Raw genomic sequence first — 18,901 nt, 5'->3', positions numbered from 1 at the left:
GGATCAGGTGATCAATGGAGTTTTGTCTCAAGTCCATCATTTCCTGTAAGAAATTCACTGTCATTTGAGAATTTTTTGTTCCCTTATAGGTAAAAATACTGCTTCTCTTGGGCCATTTACAAGATTTTTTCTATGTTTTAGTTTTTACAAACTTTATTGTGATTGGCCTGAGTATAAACAGTTTTGAGTTCTCTGAGATTTTTAAAATCTGGAGCTTTATGTCTTTCACCAAATTTGAGATTTTTCAGCCATTATTTCCTTTAATTTCATGTGCGATTTCACAGGAAAAATTGATGCAGAGTTCATCGTCTTACTTCTTTCCTACTGGTAACAAAAATTATAAATACATGAAAGGTAAGAGGCAGTTGACATGTCCACCAGCCATATCTGTGTGTTCTAAAATTATTATCAGTTTCTGCCTCCTACCCGACACTCCTTTAGATATGTAACAATTTAGTCATGTGTTCTTGTATTTCAAATTATTTTCTTTTTAAGATTCTAGAGTTAATTTAAATTTCTAAATTCAATTCGAATTTTTAAGAGGTAAGCACAGAATAGCACTTATTTGGAGAACTTAGATTTCAATTTACCATTAACCATTTTGTGCCAGCAATCACACAACGTCTCCTTATTTATATAGATACTTCCTGTCTGTTCTTAGTGCTCAATAATCTTTTCTTCATGATTATATTTTAAAATGATGCTCTTAATTTGTTCCAGGCTCTTATATCCCTTGCTTTTCCAACAATTACCAATGACCAACTTGGAGAGTGTTTTTTCTTGTTCTCCATGCTAGATATTAGGAAAAGGTTGTGAAACTTTCACAGGAAAGCTATGAAACTAAGGTAAATAACATAGTTCTTGCCTTCAAGCAAACCACAGTAATGTGAGGAAAATAAGCTCTTAAACAAATTTACTATAACATAATAATATAGCTGAGTTATTCAAAAACTGTGTGGACATGGTATAATGAAGCCAAAAAGTAGGCACTTACCATTGTTTAGTACAGGGATAAAAAACCTTAGCGTACAAGGACAATAATGGAATACGGTAGAGAGAGTCTTAAAAATGGAGTAAAGCCTGCTTATATCAATTCTAAGATTTTGTACCATAAATATGTGTAACAAATTTAAAAGCATCAGATATTTTTCCAAATGGATTCATCAGATATCTTATTGCCAGAACTATGCATTGTACCAAATACCTATATTTAATGGCTCCAATTTAAGAATCCTTCAGTTAAATTAAGGTAGAGCCGGATTACTTTGTAACTCTTTGATAATGAAAAGGCTGATTGTATTGTAGGGAGTACCAGGGAACTATCAAATGATGTCTTAAAAAACCCCCACTATTTCCAATTTATTTATTCATTAAAACAAGATACAATCATTCTCTTCAACAAGTGGTGTCAGGAAAGCTGGAGAGCTGCATGTAAATCAATGAAATTAGAACACTCCCTCACACCATACACAAAAATAAACTCAAAATGATTTAAATACCTAAATATAAGACATGACACCATAAGACTCCTAGAAGAGAACATAGGCAAACTATTCTTGGACATAAATCATAGCGATCTTTTCTTAAATCAGTCTCCAAAGGCAAAATAAAATAAAGGCAAAACTAAACAAATGCGACCTAATCAAACTTAAAAGGTTTTGCACAGCAAAGGAAACCGTGAACAAAATGAAAAGACAACCTATGGAAGGGGAGAAAATATTTGCAACCAATGTGACTGACAAGGGGTTAATATCCAGAAATATACAAACAGCTCATACAGCTCAACATCTAAAAAACAAAGAACCCAGTCAAAAAATGGGCAGAAGACCTAAATAGACATTTCTCCAAAGAAGACGTACAGATGACCAACAGGCACATGAAAAAATGCTTCCTATTAATTTTGCAGCCTGCTTTATCTGTATATGTTCTCCCAGCCTGGTGAATGGCAGTGTTTGGGTTTTTTTTTTCCTTTTTCAATATGAGCTGATTTTTTACTCTTTCAATCCAGACAAGCTTTACTCTTTCAAACATTAAACATTTATACAATGCTTCCTATATATTAAAATTTTAATTTCACTATCATCAATTTACTGGTGAGAAAGCACAAAGTAATTTTCCCAAGGTCTCAGAGCTAGCAATTAGTGGCATCAAACTCAGGAAAAGTAATTCTAGAGGCCATAGATCAAACCATTATTCTTTTCTGCCTGTGAATATTATATTATATCATATCATATTATATTATATTATATAAAACTAGATATTAAGTGCTGCTATTTTCCATTTTCAAGAGACCTATCCAACACATAACGAGAGATTAGGTTGACAATAAAATTATGGAATAAGATATCTTTTTTATTTTTTTAATTTTCATTTATTTACTTATGGCTGTGTTGGGTCTTCGTTTCTGTGCGAGGGCTTTCTCTAGTTGTGGCAAGCGGGGGCCACTCTTCATCGCGGTGCGCGGGCCTCTTACTATCGCTCTTGTTGCAGAGCACAGGCTCCAGACGCGCAGGCTTGGTAATTATGGCTCACGGGCCCAGCCGCTCCGCTGCCTGTGGGATCTTCCCAGACTAGGGTTCGAACCCGTGCCCCCTGCATTGGTAGGCGGATTCTCGACCACTGCGCCACCAGGGAAGCCCAAGGTGCCTTGCCTAACATCAAAAAATAAGAATGTTGGAGAACCCATATTAATACAAGGCAAAATAGTTAAGATAAAAGAGCATTATTGTGACCAGAGAGGGTTTCTATATAATGGCAGTAAATTTTTAATAGAAATAAACATACAAGGAAGTACATAAATCATAAGTGAACATCTCAATTGGTTGTATGAACTGATTCATATGCATATATCCAGCACCCAGATCAAGAAACCAGCACTCCAGAAGTTTCCTCTTTTGCTGTCTTCTAGTTACTACCTATCATGGGTATCCAGTATCCTTCTTCTAACACTGAATGACTTTTCATTATCAATGAAGAGGATAGTTATACATTTTTTTTTAAATGGCCACTTCTGATTCTCAGATGTTTCTTCCAAATTGTTCCTGAGCTTTGGTGGTGAGTGGAGGGCATGGCAAGAGGCTGTAATAAAGTCTAGGAAACCTGAATCTCTCAGGGAGCTGTGCAGTGGTAACTACTCACACTCACAGTGCCTCCTACTCATTACTGTCCACTGACTGTAACTGGCTTTGGAATGTTTCTGGGCTCAGCAAATTATGGAGCATTAGGGAGAGGAGAGAGATGTGCCCCAGGGATCAACATTGTGCAGAAGAAGCTCTTTACCCCTTGTGAAGGCAAAACTGATGATGTTGACATCTTGACAACAGTGAGAGTTAGGCATGAGTACTGGGACTTTGGGAACTATAAACAGGGCCTGGCTGGTGCTGCTCTGCCAGAACACCGCCCAGTGCTGCACCAAGGTGAGTATACCTGACAACCGTGGATTGGGACAGCCTTTGGCTTTGGAAGAGAGGCCATTGGAGGCAGGGCTGGTGAGGGGCAGGCTGTAAGAGAGAAGACTCTGAGCTCTTTTGTCACTTATGGAAGAGGAAGCTGCCAGGACCCAGGGCAAAAACAGCTGATATTTCCCAGCTGCCATCCAGAAACATCTGGGTTTTTTTTAGTCCATGAGGGAGCTGATCCATTATGTACTTCGGGATAGTATCTGAGTCTAACCCAGTTTGAAAGTCTCAAATCAGAAAAATGCTTACTAGTGAGATAGATAGATAGAGATATATAGATGATGATAAATGAAGACTTTAGGTCAGAATCAGAAGATAAGTTGGGCTTTATATGTACCATGATTAAATGTTTAAAACTTCTGGAAATTCTCCTTCTTGCTACTGAACCCATGTTCCTTAATCATAGGCTTGAAAAATAATCTCACTAGTGAAGCTACATCGGCAGAGATTTAAACATCACTAGGCCTCATGGCCAGATATCTCTTCTGGGTTATGCTGGTCCTCATGTAGAAAGGCTCTGCCAAAGAACTCCAGGAGGAGTATAGCGTGTTTGCAGATTGCCTTTAGTTGATCCTTAAATGCTGGCTGTAAATGCCTTGCAAAGGTTTTTTAGAAATTTATGTAACCTCTCACCCCTCCCAGCAACCAGAGTAGATATAAAAGTAACACCTGCCCAGTCCATTTTTCATCCTCTTGTGAATAGCAAAGAAAAAAATTCTCAATCCAAAAACTACTCTGGGTGTCTTAGAGTGGTGTGTCTGTCAAGTAACAACTATTTAATCAGAAGCAGTGAAAGGCTAAGTGTAAATTTGTCAGATTTTACTGTCTCTTGAAAGATGGCACGTGTGTCTTATTGGAGCCAATAACATTAATGGGAGCCTTGAAGTTCAAACCCACCTATTTATCTGAGGAGACACTGAGGTCCCCAATAAATGTGCCACTCAACATAGATTGACTTGAGTTCTCCAAGTCATCGACTTTTTAGTCATAAAGAAAAAGAATCTCCTCAAATCCCTCTCCTAATTGGCCCCTAACTTCATCTCTGTCATTAACATGTACTTTTACAACCATAACTCCATGCCTCATTTTGATTGTTTATTTTTAAACTGTTTATTTATTATTAGTTTGCAGATACAGAGCCTGGTAATTTAGATACTAGGTGGAGAGTAAGTTACCTGTGTAGCTTAGAAGTGGAGGAAGAAAAGCGAGAAGCAACAGCATCACAGTTCAATGAATTTAGTGAGGGCTTATTAGGCAAGGGAAGTCTAAGCTGGTGTCTTAGTCTGCTCAGGCTGCTATAACAAAATACTGGAGACTGGATGGTTTAAACAATAGAAATTTATTTACCACAGTTCTGGAGGCTGGGAAGTCCAAGATCAAGGTCCAGTTGATTCAGTGTTTGGTGAAGTCCACTTCCTAGCTTGTAGGCATCATCTTGCTGTTGCTCACATGATTTCTTCTTTGTGGGTGTGGGAAAGAGAGGGGGCTACGGTCTCTTCTTATAAGGGCACTAATCCCACCATGAAAGCTCCACCTTCATGACTTCATTTAAACCTAATTACCTCCCAAAGGCCCCACCTCCTAATACCATCACATTAGGGGTTAGGATTTCAACATATGAATCTGGGGGGAAACAAACATTCATAATGGCTGGTTTATGATGAACGAACAGGAGTTAGCTATGAGGTTTTAGCTATGATTATGAGGTGTCATAAGGATGTGACATAAACAGGGAAAAAGAACCATCTTTCAAAGGAGCTGGCACTTCAGATTCCTCTCTCTCAATCCTTTCTGAAAAGCCAAAACCTTCTTCTAAAGCTAAAGAGATATACAAGAGGGAGCCAAACTAAGCATTCATCTGCCAGCATTGCCATTTTTCAGAGAAGTCTTATGGGAAACTCAGCAAGCAGGGATGCCAATCTATAAAGAATTTGAAGACAACTGCTTGCGCTGAAGAGAAGGTCTTTGCAAGCTGTTTTCTAAAGTGTTAAATCTTTGAAGGATTCTGTTCTTAGTCCTAGCAGAATATAGAGATTTCAAAGTCATAAAACAGATGCAATAATAATGACCTGTACTTGGGGTACAATCCTGTTTTAGGGGACCACATATTGAAATAATATCTTGACAAAAATGCTTACTTATGAAAAAGCAAGTTTTTAGGGGACTTGTCAAAGAAAATGTCAGACAATTTCCACTATGAAAGTAAAGTATAGAAAACTAACATGAATGTCACTCAAATTATTTGTCACACCACGAAGTATCAATACATAATGAAATTTGGAATATGTACCTCTTTAGATAAAAATATGGATCAAACCAGAAACTAACATAATATTGTACTCAACTATATTTCAATTTAAAAAATAAGGATGAAAAATAGAGTACTGCCCTAATGTAACCTTTATCATGTAATCATGTCAATTAAATCACAGATTAGTCTACTGAGGGAATTCACTTAGGAGTGGTTATTACACAACTGACCGGAGGAAGGATGAAAAATTTAGTAACTTGAGCCTAAGCTAAGAGGTCATCATAAGGCCCCAAAATGTATATTAGTTGCAATTTAAATACAGTTATATTGATTAAATAGGAAAATTGGGGCTCATCCTTCTGACTCAAAGTGTGGAAAAAGAAATGATTCTAATTCTCTTTATATTAAGTATGGGGATGCTTTATTTTTTTATTTTCAGAGGTGGCTCGTTGGTCTAGGGGTATGATTCTCGCTTCGGGTGCGAGAGGTCCCGGGTTCAAATCCCGGACGAGCCCGCCTCCTTTTCGACCAATTGGAACAAGGAATCAGAAAAAGTATTTTCTCTAGTATTATTGCCAGGAAGATGGGCTTTCATTACATTGGCAGCAGGATTGCCTTCGGAGAAGCTGGGTGCTTAATTCCAGATCGCCTTGACTGGGAGGTATCAGGAGTGTTGATGCGAGTTTGCTGGCGCCGGCCCAGTTCCAGTTCTCCTGTGGATCCCTTCCCAAAAAAGTCAAGAAGGAAGGCCTTGGGCATCTAGTCTGCGCGTACGTGTGTACGTGCATACGTACGTGCGTGTGCGTACTTGACTGAGTAGGGCGGGGAAGCGTGAATTATGGTCAACCCGTACCTTCCTTCCTCTCGTAGAGACGTGAATTTTCATTTCCACTGCTACGTCCAACTTGAGTGATCATTTTCGGATTCGCAGCATTTACTGCTACCGCACTGACTAAAGTAAAAGTCACCCCAGCTGCTGCTGCCACGGCTCCCACTGTAATCAACCGTTTACATTTAATCCCACTGTAATCTGCCTCTTTCTTTTCCTGCGTTGCGCCATGGACCTGCATTCCCTGGTCAAAGTTCATTCACTTATTCACTCAACGAATCGATATTCAGTGAATACTACGTGTCAGCCTCTACTGGATGCCAGGAATGCGATGGAGGACCAGGAATTTAAAAAAAAAAAAAAAGAAGGTTTTGTTTCAATGGAATTTAATATCACAAGTAACTAAATGTTTACAATTATCATGCGTCCTATGAAGAAGTGTAGAATTCCCACAGAAGCACATAGCACCAGAGGCTACCTGTAGATTCCGGGGAATATTGCGGGCCAGAGTTCTTCCCCCCGGAGAGAAAAACCACGAGGAGCAATCGCTAATACTGGAAGTTCAAGGTCTTCCCCACCCCAAACGTGGAAACTTACCAGTACCCTTATCCTTGGCCCCAGGAAAAGCTCTCACTTTGGAATTGTTGAAAACGCTCAGGTGAATTGATTAGTATGGAAATTTGGAAGACGAAAAATAGATGGAGAGGAAGGTATTAATCCAGTTACTTTACTCATGCTAGCTAAATTATTTCCTCAGAATAACCGTGTGGTTATGTGGCCAAAACTGAAAGTGGACACACACATATACACACACCACCTCAGTTTCTTCCTTGCTTCATGACACCACAGAGGCTGACCTGGCCCTGCTCATCTTGGTGTTCTGAAATAGTATGGATCCTTTTACCTTTCCTTGTTCTGTTTAATCTTTCCTTGATCAGCTTTGGGAACCCATTAAGTATGAAGATACAGGTCCTTATTCAGAAGTGGTGTGTATATATTGTCTCTTTGTATATACGAATATAAATTTATAACTTATTTGTAATTTAACTATAATTTGGAGTAGATGGTGTCATTCATTAAGCTTGAGATTCAAAAAGAATTTCCTCCAACTCCTGTCCTTTAAGAATTTTCTCAGAATTCAAGAAGTCAGTTTTATGCCATCTAAGCAGATTGAATGAATGATCCTTCTTCAAGGGATTTTACTATCCCAAGCAGGATGAGTTAAATATATTGTCTGATAGTAAATGGCACAGGCAGATCACTTTATCATATAGCCCACAATCAATAAATTGGCCTCATAATCTCATTTTCAGTTATTTGTAGGGCCTAATTATATCTATAGATCAGCAACCAAAGATCACTAGACATCTAAAGTTAATGTCTAATATGAAAGACAGAGATAAAAGTAAACTAAAAAAATAGAGGAAAATATAATGCAGAGAGGAGAAAGCATTCAGGAAAGTTATTATATCTATTCTTGTTTTTTTAAGAGAATGCTGGGTAACTCTTAAGTACAGATGTCTCTTAAAGTTGAAATTGTGAGAGTAGGTACGAAAAACGTAATGGAGTAATTGGAATAAAATGTAAAAGACATCCTCCAGAATGTGGAGTAAAAATATAAAGGCACACTCCAGCAGTCATGCTCCTTGGTTATATACCCAAATAAGTTGAAAACTTATGTCCACAAAAAAACCTGCACATGAATGTTTATAGCAGCTTTATTCATAACTGTCAATACTTGGAAACAACCAAAATGTCCTTCAATAAATGAATGGATAAACAAACTGTGGTACATCCGTACAATGGACTATTTTTCAGTAATAAGAAGAAATAAGCTATCAAGCCACAAAAGGACATGAAGGAAACTTAAAAGCATATTACTAAGTGAAAGAAGCCAATTTGAAAAGGTTGCATATTGTATGATTCCAACTATACGACATTCTGGAAAAAGTAAAACTATAGAGACAAAATATCAGGAGTTCTCAGGGGTATGGGGGCTGTAGGGATGAAGACGTGGAGCACAGGGCAGCGTAACTATTCTGTATGATGCAGTAATGATGGACACATGTCATTATACATTTGTCAAAACCCATAGATTGTCTAAAGGGAAGAGTAAACCCTAACATGAATCATGTTAATAATAATATATTAATATTGGTTCATCAGTTGTAACAAATGTGCCAAAATAATATAAGATGTAAATAATAGGAGAAGCTGTGGGGCATGGGAGGAGGTATGTGTGAACTCTGTACTTTTGAATTAATTTTTCTGTAAACCTAAAACTACCTAAAAAAATAGAGTCTATTTAAAAAGTATAAACAGAATGTAGCTAGGACAGAATAATAATTTTTTTTTTTTAAAGTAGAGGAGACATCCTGGAGGTTTAAAATCCAAGAATAAGAAATTCCAGAAAAAAGTTAAAGTGAGAATATAGAGAACACATAAGTGAGAAAATTAGAAACAAATAATTCAAGCTAATTTCTCAAACTGAAATACATGATTTTCCAAATTTAATGATGTAATGGAGGTCCCAGAACAGTGAATGAAAATACAAACATACAAAGGCATATCTTTCAGACATTTCAGAGCATTTAGGACAAAGAAATCATCCTGAAAGAGAGAAAAACTAATTACAAATGAAGCATAGTAATTAGAATGACTTTGTAATTCTCAAAAGCAATACTGGAAGCTAGAAGAAAATGGAGAACTCTTTCAAAATCCTGAAAGAAAATATTCCCCAACCTAGCATTCCATACCCAACCAAGTATTCAATCAAGTGTTAGAGAAACTTGAAAGATATTCTCCAATACCCAAATATTCCAAAGTCTTATCTCCAATAAACTCTTTCTCAGGAAGCTACTTACTTGGGAAATGGGGTCTCCAGGGGAAGAAAGTATGCAGATGATGGTGAAGGAAGACCTCAGGATGAAAACCGTATAGCAAGTATAGAAAACACCCAATTTCTTTTGGCAAAAATTTATGGTTATTTGTGGTAATTTGAGAAAAAAATCTAATGTTCAGGAAACAAAATATCATGAGAGATCAGTGAATGATATTTGCCAATCATAATATATGAACAGTGATACTAATTCAATACACATTATGATATAATTATATTTGGAAGAAAATTTGATAGGAAGAGTATCTGTATATGGTGGTGTTTAAGGTGAGGAAAGAGAAGTGAATCTTCTTTTTGTATAAGGGGTAATCAATAGAAAATACTAAACTTAAAAAATCAAAAAGTAGAAATAAAAGCATCAGTATTAATTAGAATACAGTTTTGTCTTTGTAACAAAGACCCCAATGAACTGTAGCTTGAAGGAAGCAGAAGTTTACTGATTTCTCATGTAATAGTTTGAAGCTATCATCAAGAGCAGGGTGATACTTTGGCTCCAGGGTGTTGGTTCCAGTCTTCTATCTCATGGATCCCTCCTTTCTATGGGTTGCTGGGTCCAATCTCTTTATATTTCATGACACCTTCATTCCTATGATGTTGCCTTTTCCAGCAAGCAGATACAGTAAGAAGAGAGAAGTGAATGGTATTTCTTTCCTCTTCTGGACATAACCTGGAAGTTTTACATCCACTTTCTCTCTAATGCCCTAGTTTAGAAATTGGCCACATGACCATACATCAAGGAAAGTTGTGCATTGTAATCTTCTCATGGGTGGCTATGAACTCTACTAAATTTCCATTTCTTGGAAGGAAAGCACAAATATTGATGGCAACTAGCCATCTCTGCCATAGCATGATATTTGGAGACATGTTGGTAAAAACAGAAACAACAACACAAACAAAAAGCCAAATGGCTGAAAATCTTTGCCTCTACCAAAGAGGGGGAGGAACACATTTTTACATACACATATTTCTGAATTACTTGATATTTTTAAACATGTGTGGTTAACTTTGGTTTTAAATTTTTAATTAAAAAAAATAAGCTTTAAACTGAGAACCAGGTATGGATAAAAACATTTATCCAGGTTAAAATGAAAAAGGTCAAGAGCACCCGGTGAGGGAAAATGACTTGTCGGAAGAGACGGGAAATAGATTCTTCTTGATACAAAATCATAAATTGGACTAAGCATAGAAAACAAGGTGGAGGGAAGTGGGTTAAATTGAGGTTGAAGATCCAGGCAGGACAATGCAACAAACACTAAAATATAAGGACTTGTCCAGGTTAAGAAGAGAGATTAATTTTTTGGAACAAGCAAAGGGTGGTCTTCACTCAAGAAGATGTTAGAGCAACCTAAGGTAGTGTCCCCACACTTAGAGTGTGAAAATGCCGCAGGGATCCGTTCCTACAGGATTTCCCCCATGTTTCCTGTTGTTCATCCTGTTGTGGTTGATTTGCTTGGGCTTCAAAAGAAAAATCTTCATGACCTTCCATTCTCAGATTTATTGATGCTTCCTGATCATCCACTCACGTGCTTCAACGCTCCAGCTACAGTGATTTCCAACAGTTTTCTAGATACTACTCACCTTTGATCACGTGCTTTCCTCAGTCTGGACACCCTCATTTTTTGCACCTCTAGAAAATTTGCTCTTCAAGACTCACCTTCGATATTACCTTCTTTTGTCAGACATTTATGATTCATTATGATTAGTCAGAATTAGTCCCTACTCGTGTTCATTCATGTGCATTTTATTCATTCCATGAAACAAACCAATCAAAAACCAAAAAAAAAAAAAAAAAAAAGCAGCTAAAATAGCTTTTTTCACCCTTTCCTAGAATCATTTTCTCACTAGAAGTGAGTCTCAACATTTTTAGCACCGCATCCCTTGGAATATAGAATGAAAGTTGGGAAACATTTCCCCTAGAAAGCCACTCAAGAAACACACAGGAATTTGGAAGGAAAACAGAATTCGTGGTTCCTCAGATGCGGATGACCCGGGAGGAGAGCCCCACGAAGTTAAAGATTCTTCTCTATGCAATTTCACCCGAAAGTATTGTAGAAGCGGCAATAACACGGAATAGAAATTGAGCCCTATTCAGATCCGTCGTCTAATTTTCCAGACGGTCTCGTTAACCACGAATTAGGAGTCCACATTCGCCAGCTCCCCTGACAGCGACTCCAGTGGAACCGGCTCTGGGAAGCTCTGCCCCTGCGGACACCCGGCCGCGCTCTCGGCCCGCGGGCCCAGGCTCCCCTGACGAGGGACGGTGACAGACAGCAAACTGGTTCAGCCCAGGTTGGCCGCGTCACGCCCACCGCCTGCCAGGACTTGACGCTGAGGCGCCTCCTGCCGGGGACCAGGCAGCCCGAGAAAGGGGAGTGAAAGCCCAGGCAGGTGTGTTTCTACCACGTCTCCGCCAATTTTATGACTCCTGTGAAAGCTAAGCCCGTTTTTTGTCCCCGTCGCAGCTTTTCCATCCCAGTTCTTTGTCCATTCGTGTGGAAGCTGGCCACCTCCACGTCTCCCAGACGTGTCTAAGCCGTCTCCTAAGCGTCTTTCTCTCCGGGATAGCCAGCGAGTTCCCGAGTATAAATTCTGAAGTAAATCACGCCAAAACAAGAGTACGTGTGGACGAGGTGGCCGAGTGGTTAAGGCGATGGACTGCTAATCCATTGTGCTCTGCACGCGTGGGTTCGAGTCCCACCTTCGTCGGTTTCGCCTTTTGTTAAGGAGAAAGAAAGACTATCTGCCGAGATCTCAACTTTGAATCCACCTAGGAGAAACCTGCCCTCCCTTCCCTACTCCCAACTGTTATATGTGTGGATTTTCCCAATGATGGTTCCCATTGATAGCTGATTGGCTACTGTCATTTGATAAAGTTCCTTCATGTAGGTGGAGGAGGAGAAGAAAGTGAAAGACAGATGAAGCTGGTAGAAACTGGAGTTTGGTCTCTCTAGTCCCTCATTTTAGAAGTCATTACTCCAATGAGCAGTAAAATAAATTCATCAAAAAGATATTCAACAGGACAAACACACCAAGGTAGAATTTCAATTACTTAGATTCTCAAGAACAAATCTACTGACCAAAATCGAAGAAATGTATAGCACTGAAGAGATGAGTACACGAGTTTTTTAAAAATTAAGAAATTCAGCGGTAAGTTGGTTTCAAGTGACAACCACACAAACCTCTTTCCAAGAGGCCACAGGCAGGATGCGGCTTAAGGACGGAACCAAGAACCTGTTGCTGAAGATTGATTGGGTTGGACATTCCCAGACCGTACCCCTGAGGACTTGAAAATGAAGATGCCCCATGTAAGGGCCACATGGTAAGGAGAAGCATGGTTTAGAGAGATTCAGAGGAACACAGTGTCCCAGGATTTGGTAGGGGAGATGGTCGGAAAGTCTGGGAAGAGTGACTTGTAGGACCTATCTGAGCCCAACTTTAAATGAATTGAAGGTTGACTCAATAGGAAACAATAAAGCAATATTTTACCCCATTCTGAGATTAATATTTGTTCTTTTTGGTAATAGATGCTACATACATGTTCTTCACTCTACCACATTGCCACTAAAGTACCCCAAACTGAAAGAAAGGGTGTCCTCTTTCCCTGAGGTACACATATTTAATGTTCTTAGCCTGCTAGGAAGTGACATGCTTGACTATACATAGGGTGGGACTCTCATAAGCCACCAAGTGGACACCAGACAAATTTTCCTGGAAGCACTTCGCAGGCTCTAATGAATTTCCACTTGTGAACTAGAGTTCTTGTTCCTTACTTGTAGGCTTTTCATAACTAATTTTAAGAAAGTATATTGCAAATTTTCCTATTATATTTTAAGTTGACCAAAGAATTGAATTTTTGTTTTTATTTTAAAAAAACAGCTTTATTAAAGTATAATTGGCATATGATGAACTGCATATATTTAAAGAGTACATTTTAATGAATTTTGACATATGTATACACATGGAACCATGATCCCAATCAAGATAGTGAACTTATCTATCAGCCCTAAAATCTCATTGTCCCCCTTTGTAATTCTTTTCTCCTGTCCCCTCTGTCCCCCATCCCCACAGGACAACTGATCTGCATTTTGTCACTATAGATTAGCTCACTTTTTCTAAAGTTTTGTATAAATATAGTTCAGTATGTACTTTACTTTGATTGACTCCTTTCATTCAGCCTAATTATTCTGAGATTTATCCATTTTATGTGTGTGGTGGACAGACCCCTCCCATGAGCCCCACATCCAGGTGTTTGGACTTTTGTCTATGTCCTCCCCTTGAGTGTGAGTTGGACCTGGGACTTACTTTAACTAATAGAATATGGCAAAGATGATTGGATCATTCCTGTGATTATACTGAGCTATATAAGACTCATTCTTGCTAGCTAATTCACTCTAGAGAGTATCCTTGCTGGCTTCATGATGTAAATGGTCAAGGAGGGAAAGTCCACTTGGCAAGGAGCTTCAGGCACCTCTAGGAAGTGCAGGTAGCCCCTGAGAACTGAAAGATACTTCCAGCTAACAACCAGCAAGAAGCCTGTGCCTTCAGTCCTAAAGCTGCAAGGAAATAAATTCTGCCAACAACCTGAGGGGGCTTGGAAGCAGATTCTTCCCTAGCCAATTGAAGGGCAGCAGAATACGCCACCCCAAAATACGCCTCTTTGGCATAAGGATTATTTTGAGCTGATAATTTTTGAGAAGAAAACAGACACAGGAGATGCACTAAAAACAGTAGACTTTACCCTTTTATAAGGGAACTTTACATTTATAAGGGAAGTCTCCACTTGTAAGGGTGAATGCCTACCAGGAAGAGAAACTCTTATCAATGGAGAAAGTACCCGACTTAAATGTGCATAAGAACATTACCCTTGCTCACTGTGTTTTTCCTGATAACCTCCTGTAACTGACGTCCCCAATCACCACCATCTTTCTTTTGCCTTTAGCTGAAGATGGCACTTAATGTAGTGGCTCGGGGCATTTCAGGGAGTTGTACTCAGTTTTCCTGGGTATATCCCATGTATATACAAGGTAAACATGTTGTAGGGGAGCCAAATTTGCCAACCCAAGTGCATCCCTTTGGCATGAGGATTCATTTAGGCTGATTATTTTTAAGAAACAAGACTTGGGGAGTTTTCCTTGTTACCTCCTCCTTAACTGCCTAAAAGAATTTAGATAAAAGGCCTGTTCCAGACTAGAGCTATCACCAGAGGTATCTACAAAAAATCTGGGCGAGTTGTGGCAGGGGAAACTTGGCAGGGCATAGAGATCAGACCTCACTCCATTTCCCATTGTCTCTGCCTAGCCCAGCGAACATTTGTTTACCAAGCATATGTTTTCCCACCTCCATGTGAATTGTCTCCCTCCCCATTGACGTGCCAAACCACTACCCCAACATCCTCTTTTGTCTTTAGCTGAAAATGGTATTTAAGATGAGGATTTTGACCATTTTGTCAAGTTACTCAGTTTTCCTGGGTCTCTCCCACATATACATGTTATTAAAGTTTTGTTAGATTTTCTCTTGTTAAGCTGTCTCATGTCCGTTTAATTCTTAGACCAGCCAGAATGTTACTGGCTGGAGCCCGAACAGAACTCATATTTGGCTGCTCATTGCTCAAAAGTCAATGTTTGAGAGACAAGCGTTGATGGAAAAACAAAGATGCTTTATTTAGGAAGCAGGCAACCTGGGGAGATGGCAGACTTGCCTCCCAAAAACCATCTCCAAGTCGCCAGTTAGAGGGAAAAGGGTTTTATGGGGAAAAACTGGAAAGTTTCAGGGGTGGACTTCCTTTCCAGTTTAGATGACTCTTTCTTTCTCTTTCCTGTTCTCTCTCTCTTCTCCTCCCTTTCTCTCCCTCTCTTTCTCTCTCTGTCTCTCTCCCCTAAATAAAACAAATGAGACAATCCAGGGCAACAGTTTTGTGGAAAGAAATGAGTATCAGGCAGTACTAGACAATGCAAAAACAAAATCCTGTACAGATCTGAATCCAACTCCTCTTGCTTACCAGTAGAATGCACAACAAACAACAATCCCTATATTGTATTAAAATTAATTTATTTGATATGCATCATACGGACAACTTTTAAGAGCATGCCAGTAGAATTTTAGAATTTGTCATTAAGTCACATATTGTTTGGAGCAGGAAACATACCAAGACAAAGCTCCTTGGTACAAAACACTGTCAAGGCCTGAACAAAGGAAGCTGTCAATTGTGGAAAAGGAAAGATACAAATTGTCTGTTTTTCATTTCCTATCTTGACAGCTATATAAAGTTGTTCTAAAAAAAAAACAAACACAGGTCTTTCCGCTCTCCAGGACAAATCAACAAATACTGAAGTTTACAAGCTAGGTGTTGAAAATGTGCTAGGTTACAGTGTGATAGTTACTGCTCTTGGGGAGATGGAGATGTTCAGAAAAGAAGCCACACACACCCCCAAAAAAATATATGGTGGGAAAGTAAAAACACAAAACAAGTATAAATAAAAAGCTGTGGGGAGTTTAGAGAAAAACAATGTATCAGATCAAAGGAATCAAGAATGGGCATTAAAGAATAAAACTGAAGCAAGAAAAGAGCGTAGAGGCCGCAAGCATGGAAATGGGAACTTCTCTCTGAGGAAAGAACTTGTTTAATTGGGTATAAAACATTCATTCAGGATAGAAATGAATTTTTAGTAAGCTCGAAAGTTGCACATAATGTTGAGTAATGGTTTGAAATTCAGATTAAGGGGATGGAAGATCTTTTGAAGAACTTTGAGCAGAGGAGTTACATTTCAAACTGAGTTTTGAAGTACACTTCTTTAGCTGTGTCAGAAAGATTACAAGATGGTGTGACTAGAGGTGAAGAAACCAGAAGCTATTCAAACACGGAAGGGCCCCAGATGCTGGGCCCTGTTCTTTCCATCAGCCTCTGAAGTAAGAAGTGGCCTATATGTGACACAGCTTTACCTCTACAGTACTATGTACCAGGAATGGCTGAAGGAATGAGTGAAAAGAAAAAGAATGTGCAGGAATAATCTACAAGATCTGGCAAGCCCTCAGAGGTGGGGATATCTCTTTAACTGGTGAAGGAATCCTCAAATCTGTAAATACGTGTTAAGAGAACTTGCAAGGACACGTGGAGAAGGTACATGGAGAGAACATGGGCTGCGATGGAAGAAAGAACACACATTTTAGAGTCAAAAAAATTTGCTTTCCAGTACTGGCTTTGCCACTTATCAGCCATGTGACTTGAATTTATTTTCCCCTGAGCCTCAGCTTCACATCTAAAATGGGGATAATGAGATATGTTCATGAAAAAATTAGATTAAATAAAGCAATGTAATTAGATTTTTATATTTCTCTGGTACACAGCACTGGACAGATAGTGGCGATTATTGCTATGAGGTCCTTTTGATGGTATTTTGAAGAGGATCTCAGGCCACGTGGTTGGAAGTGCAGATTTACAGGCGTTTAGGCTGGAGACAAGTTTGGCAGTAATTCGTCCCTTCATTGGTTGGACTAGATAGAATACTCCATCTACTATGGCCAGAGAGGAGACTATGGGCAGTGAAAGAGTGATTGAAATTTCGGAAGGCAAGGGAGTTCGAGAAAATCGGAGCAGGTGAAGAAAAAAGACTAGCCAAATGCGAACACAACTGTCTCCACTCACATGTCCACAGGGTCCTACCACTGGATGAGCAGCGAATGGCATCGACAGCACTGTCCTCTAGTGCTGGGTCCCTCTAACTGCAGGGGTGAAATGGAAGCCTTGGCCCATGTGGAGAAGTCCTTAGATACCAGTGTTTCTCTACTGGGAGAAATGTTAATTCAGAAAACAGTACTTTGAGGGGAGGGAGACTTGTCATTTCCTGTTAGCCGCAACCCCTGAAACCAACCAGGCTGCATGTCTTTCCTGACAGAATGGCGCTAAGTTTGAAATTCTGAGAGGGCAGACTATCTTGATGTGACACAATGTGTCACTTGCCTTATTTGGCATATAAAAATAAAATAATGTATGTACCAATAACCATTAATGAAAAATATTTAGGAAGAAGAAGCAATCTGAGTTTTAACAAAACCAAAGGTTTTTGCAGGGGAGAGAAAACTGGGAGTGACCAGAAGGAGCACTCAGAGAATGGCAGGAAGTGAAAACAATTTGTCTTTGATCTGCTGAATCCCAAGGAAGGATTTCTTTACTTCCTTTACACCCAAGGAAGTAAAGAAAATTCTTTGAGGGTCTCCCATAACAGCAGTGGAGCCAAGGAATATTACTTTATCCAGATATACTTTGTGCCAAGCACCGTTCTAGAAGCTTGGGGATACAGTAGTGATCAAAGTAGACCAAAACAGAAAAATACATCTCTCAGGGGACTTACATTCTGGTGAAGAGGGCAGTATGGTGAAGATTATAAGCAAAAGAATAAGTATATAGCATGCCAGATCTTGATACGCATTATGAAGAAAAATATAGTAATAGAAATAGGAAATTTGCATGGGGCGGCTTAATTATTAAAGATGACAGTCAAAGGCGGCCTCACTGACAAGACGAATACTTGCATTAGGACCTCAATGCCCCTTATTACAAAGCATGGAAGTCCCATCTCAGGAAGGGAACAGGAATTCAGCCACCCCAGAGCTTTCCGGACCAGGTTCAGCCCCTGGGCAGCTCATCGAAGAGTCCCAGGCTTCCTCTCAAATAAGCATCAGGCTTATTTTCAGGGAAGATGCAGCCAGTGTAGGAAAAGGTTTGGCCTCAGGTTACCCTCCTAGGATCACTGGCTCAGGTGCACCTGCTGAGAAGGTTCAGCCACTCTACTTACTAATAGGAAAGAGTTCCAAGCTAGATAATGAGAAAAGCAAGGCACAGAACCGTGAAAGGAATATAGCCATTGGCCATTTATGTTAATGGGGACATAATAGAATTCACCCTTACATATTTGTGTTTGTATAAAGAAATTCCAGATGGGTACACAGGAAACTAATAAATGTGGTTCTTTGTTATTGATGGGGGAACTGGGCAGATGAGGGCTGTGTTTGAAATAGGATTGTTTATTGTATTATTTATATATGCAATTATTAAACCCTAGCAATGGACTGCCTAGTAGAAACCACAAAACAATATTAGCTACATTTTCTTAAAGGGCCACAAGATGGCGATAGCGTTTCTTGATTGTCGAGCCTGTGAGATGGGAGGAGGGGACGGCTGCTGCTATGAGCTCCTCCCTTGTGCAAATGGCCTTCTTGTTTCCTTAGTTCAGTCGCCAGAATTTCTCTTTGCCAGCACTTGATTCCTCTCATTGTCACCCCTTGTTGACTGAAAGAGAATTATGTTCGTTAATTGCGCCAGCTTTCTTGAAACCTTTTTTTGGGGAGGGGGGTAAGGGGGAGGGAGGCGGGAAAAGGATTATGGACGTCTTGAAGTATACCCAAAAGTACACGAAAACGTACCTCCGGGTGTCCATCAGACAAGCTTCAACAATTACCAACATCTG

The 18,901-nt window shown here is 39.4% G+C and overlaps 1 pseudogene across 7 annotated transcripts in view; it reads right to left on the bottom strand.

Moving 5' to 3' along the window:
* LOC309607728 (histone H2B type 1-J pseudogene) overlaps positions 1–18,901 on the bottom strand; it is a 39,207-nt pseudogene that overhangs the window by 10,886 nt on the left and 9,420 nt on the right. For 2 of the 7 annotated variants that reach the window (XR_014249680.1, XR_014249683.1), the window contains 2 exons: positions 18,858–18,901; positions 1–18,723 (listed from right to left, as the gene is read on the bottom strand). The exon at positions 1–18,723 is cut by the window's left edge and continues 10,886 nt beyond it. The product of XR_014249680.1 is annotated as a histone H2B type 1-J pseudogene (transcript). The other 5 variants (XR_014249684.1, XR_014249686.1, XR_014249681.1 and 2 more) reach the window with 3 other exon arrangements.

Source organism: Balaenoptera borealis, assembly GCF_965194805.1.
Source record: "Balaenoptera borealis genome assembly, chromosome: 12".
NCBI lineage: Eukaryota > Metazoa > Chordata > Mammalia > Artiodactyla > Balaenopteridae > Balaenoptera > Balaenoptera borealis.
The sequence above is the reverse complement of the archived record's forward strand: the minus strand, read 5'-3'. Positions and strand labels throughout refer to the sequence as shown.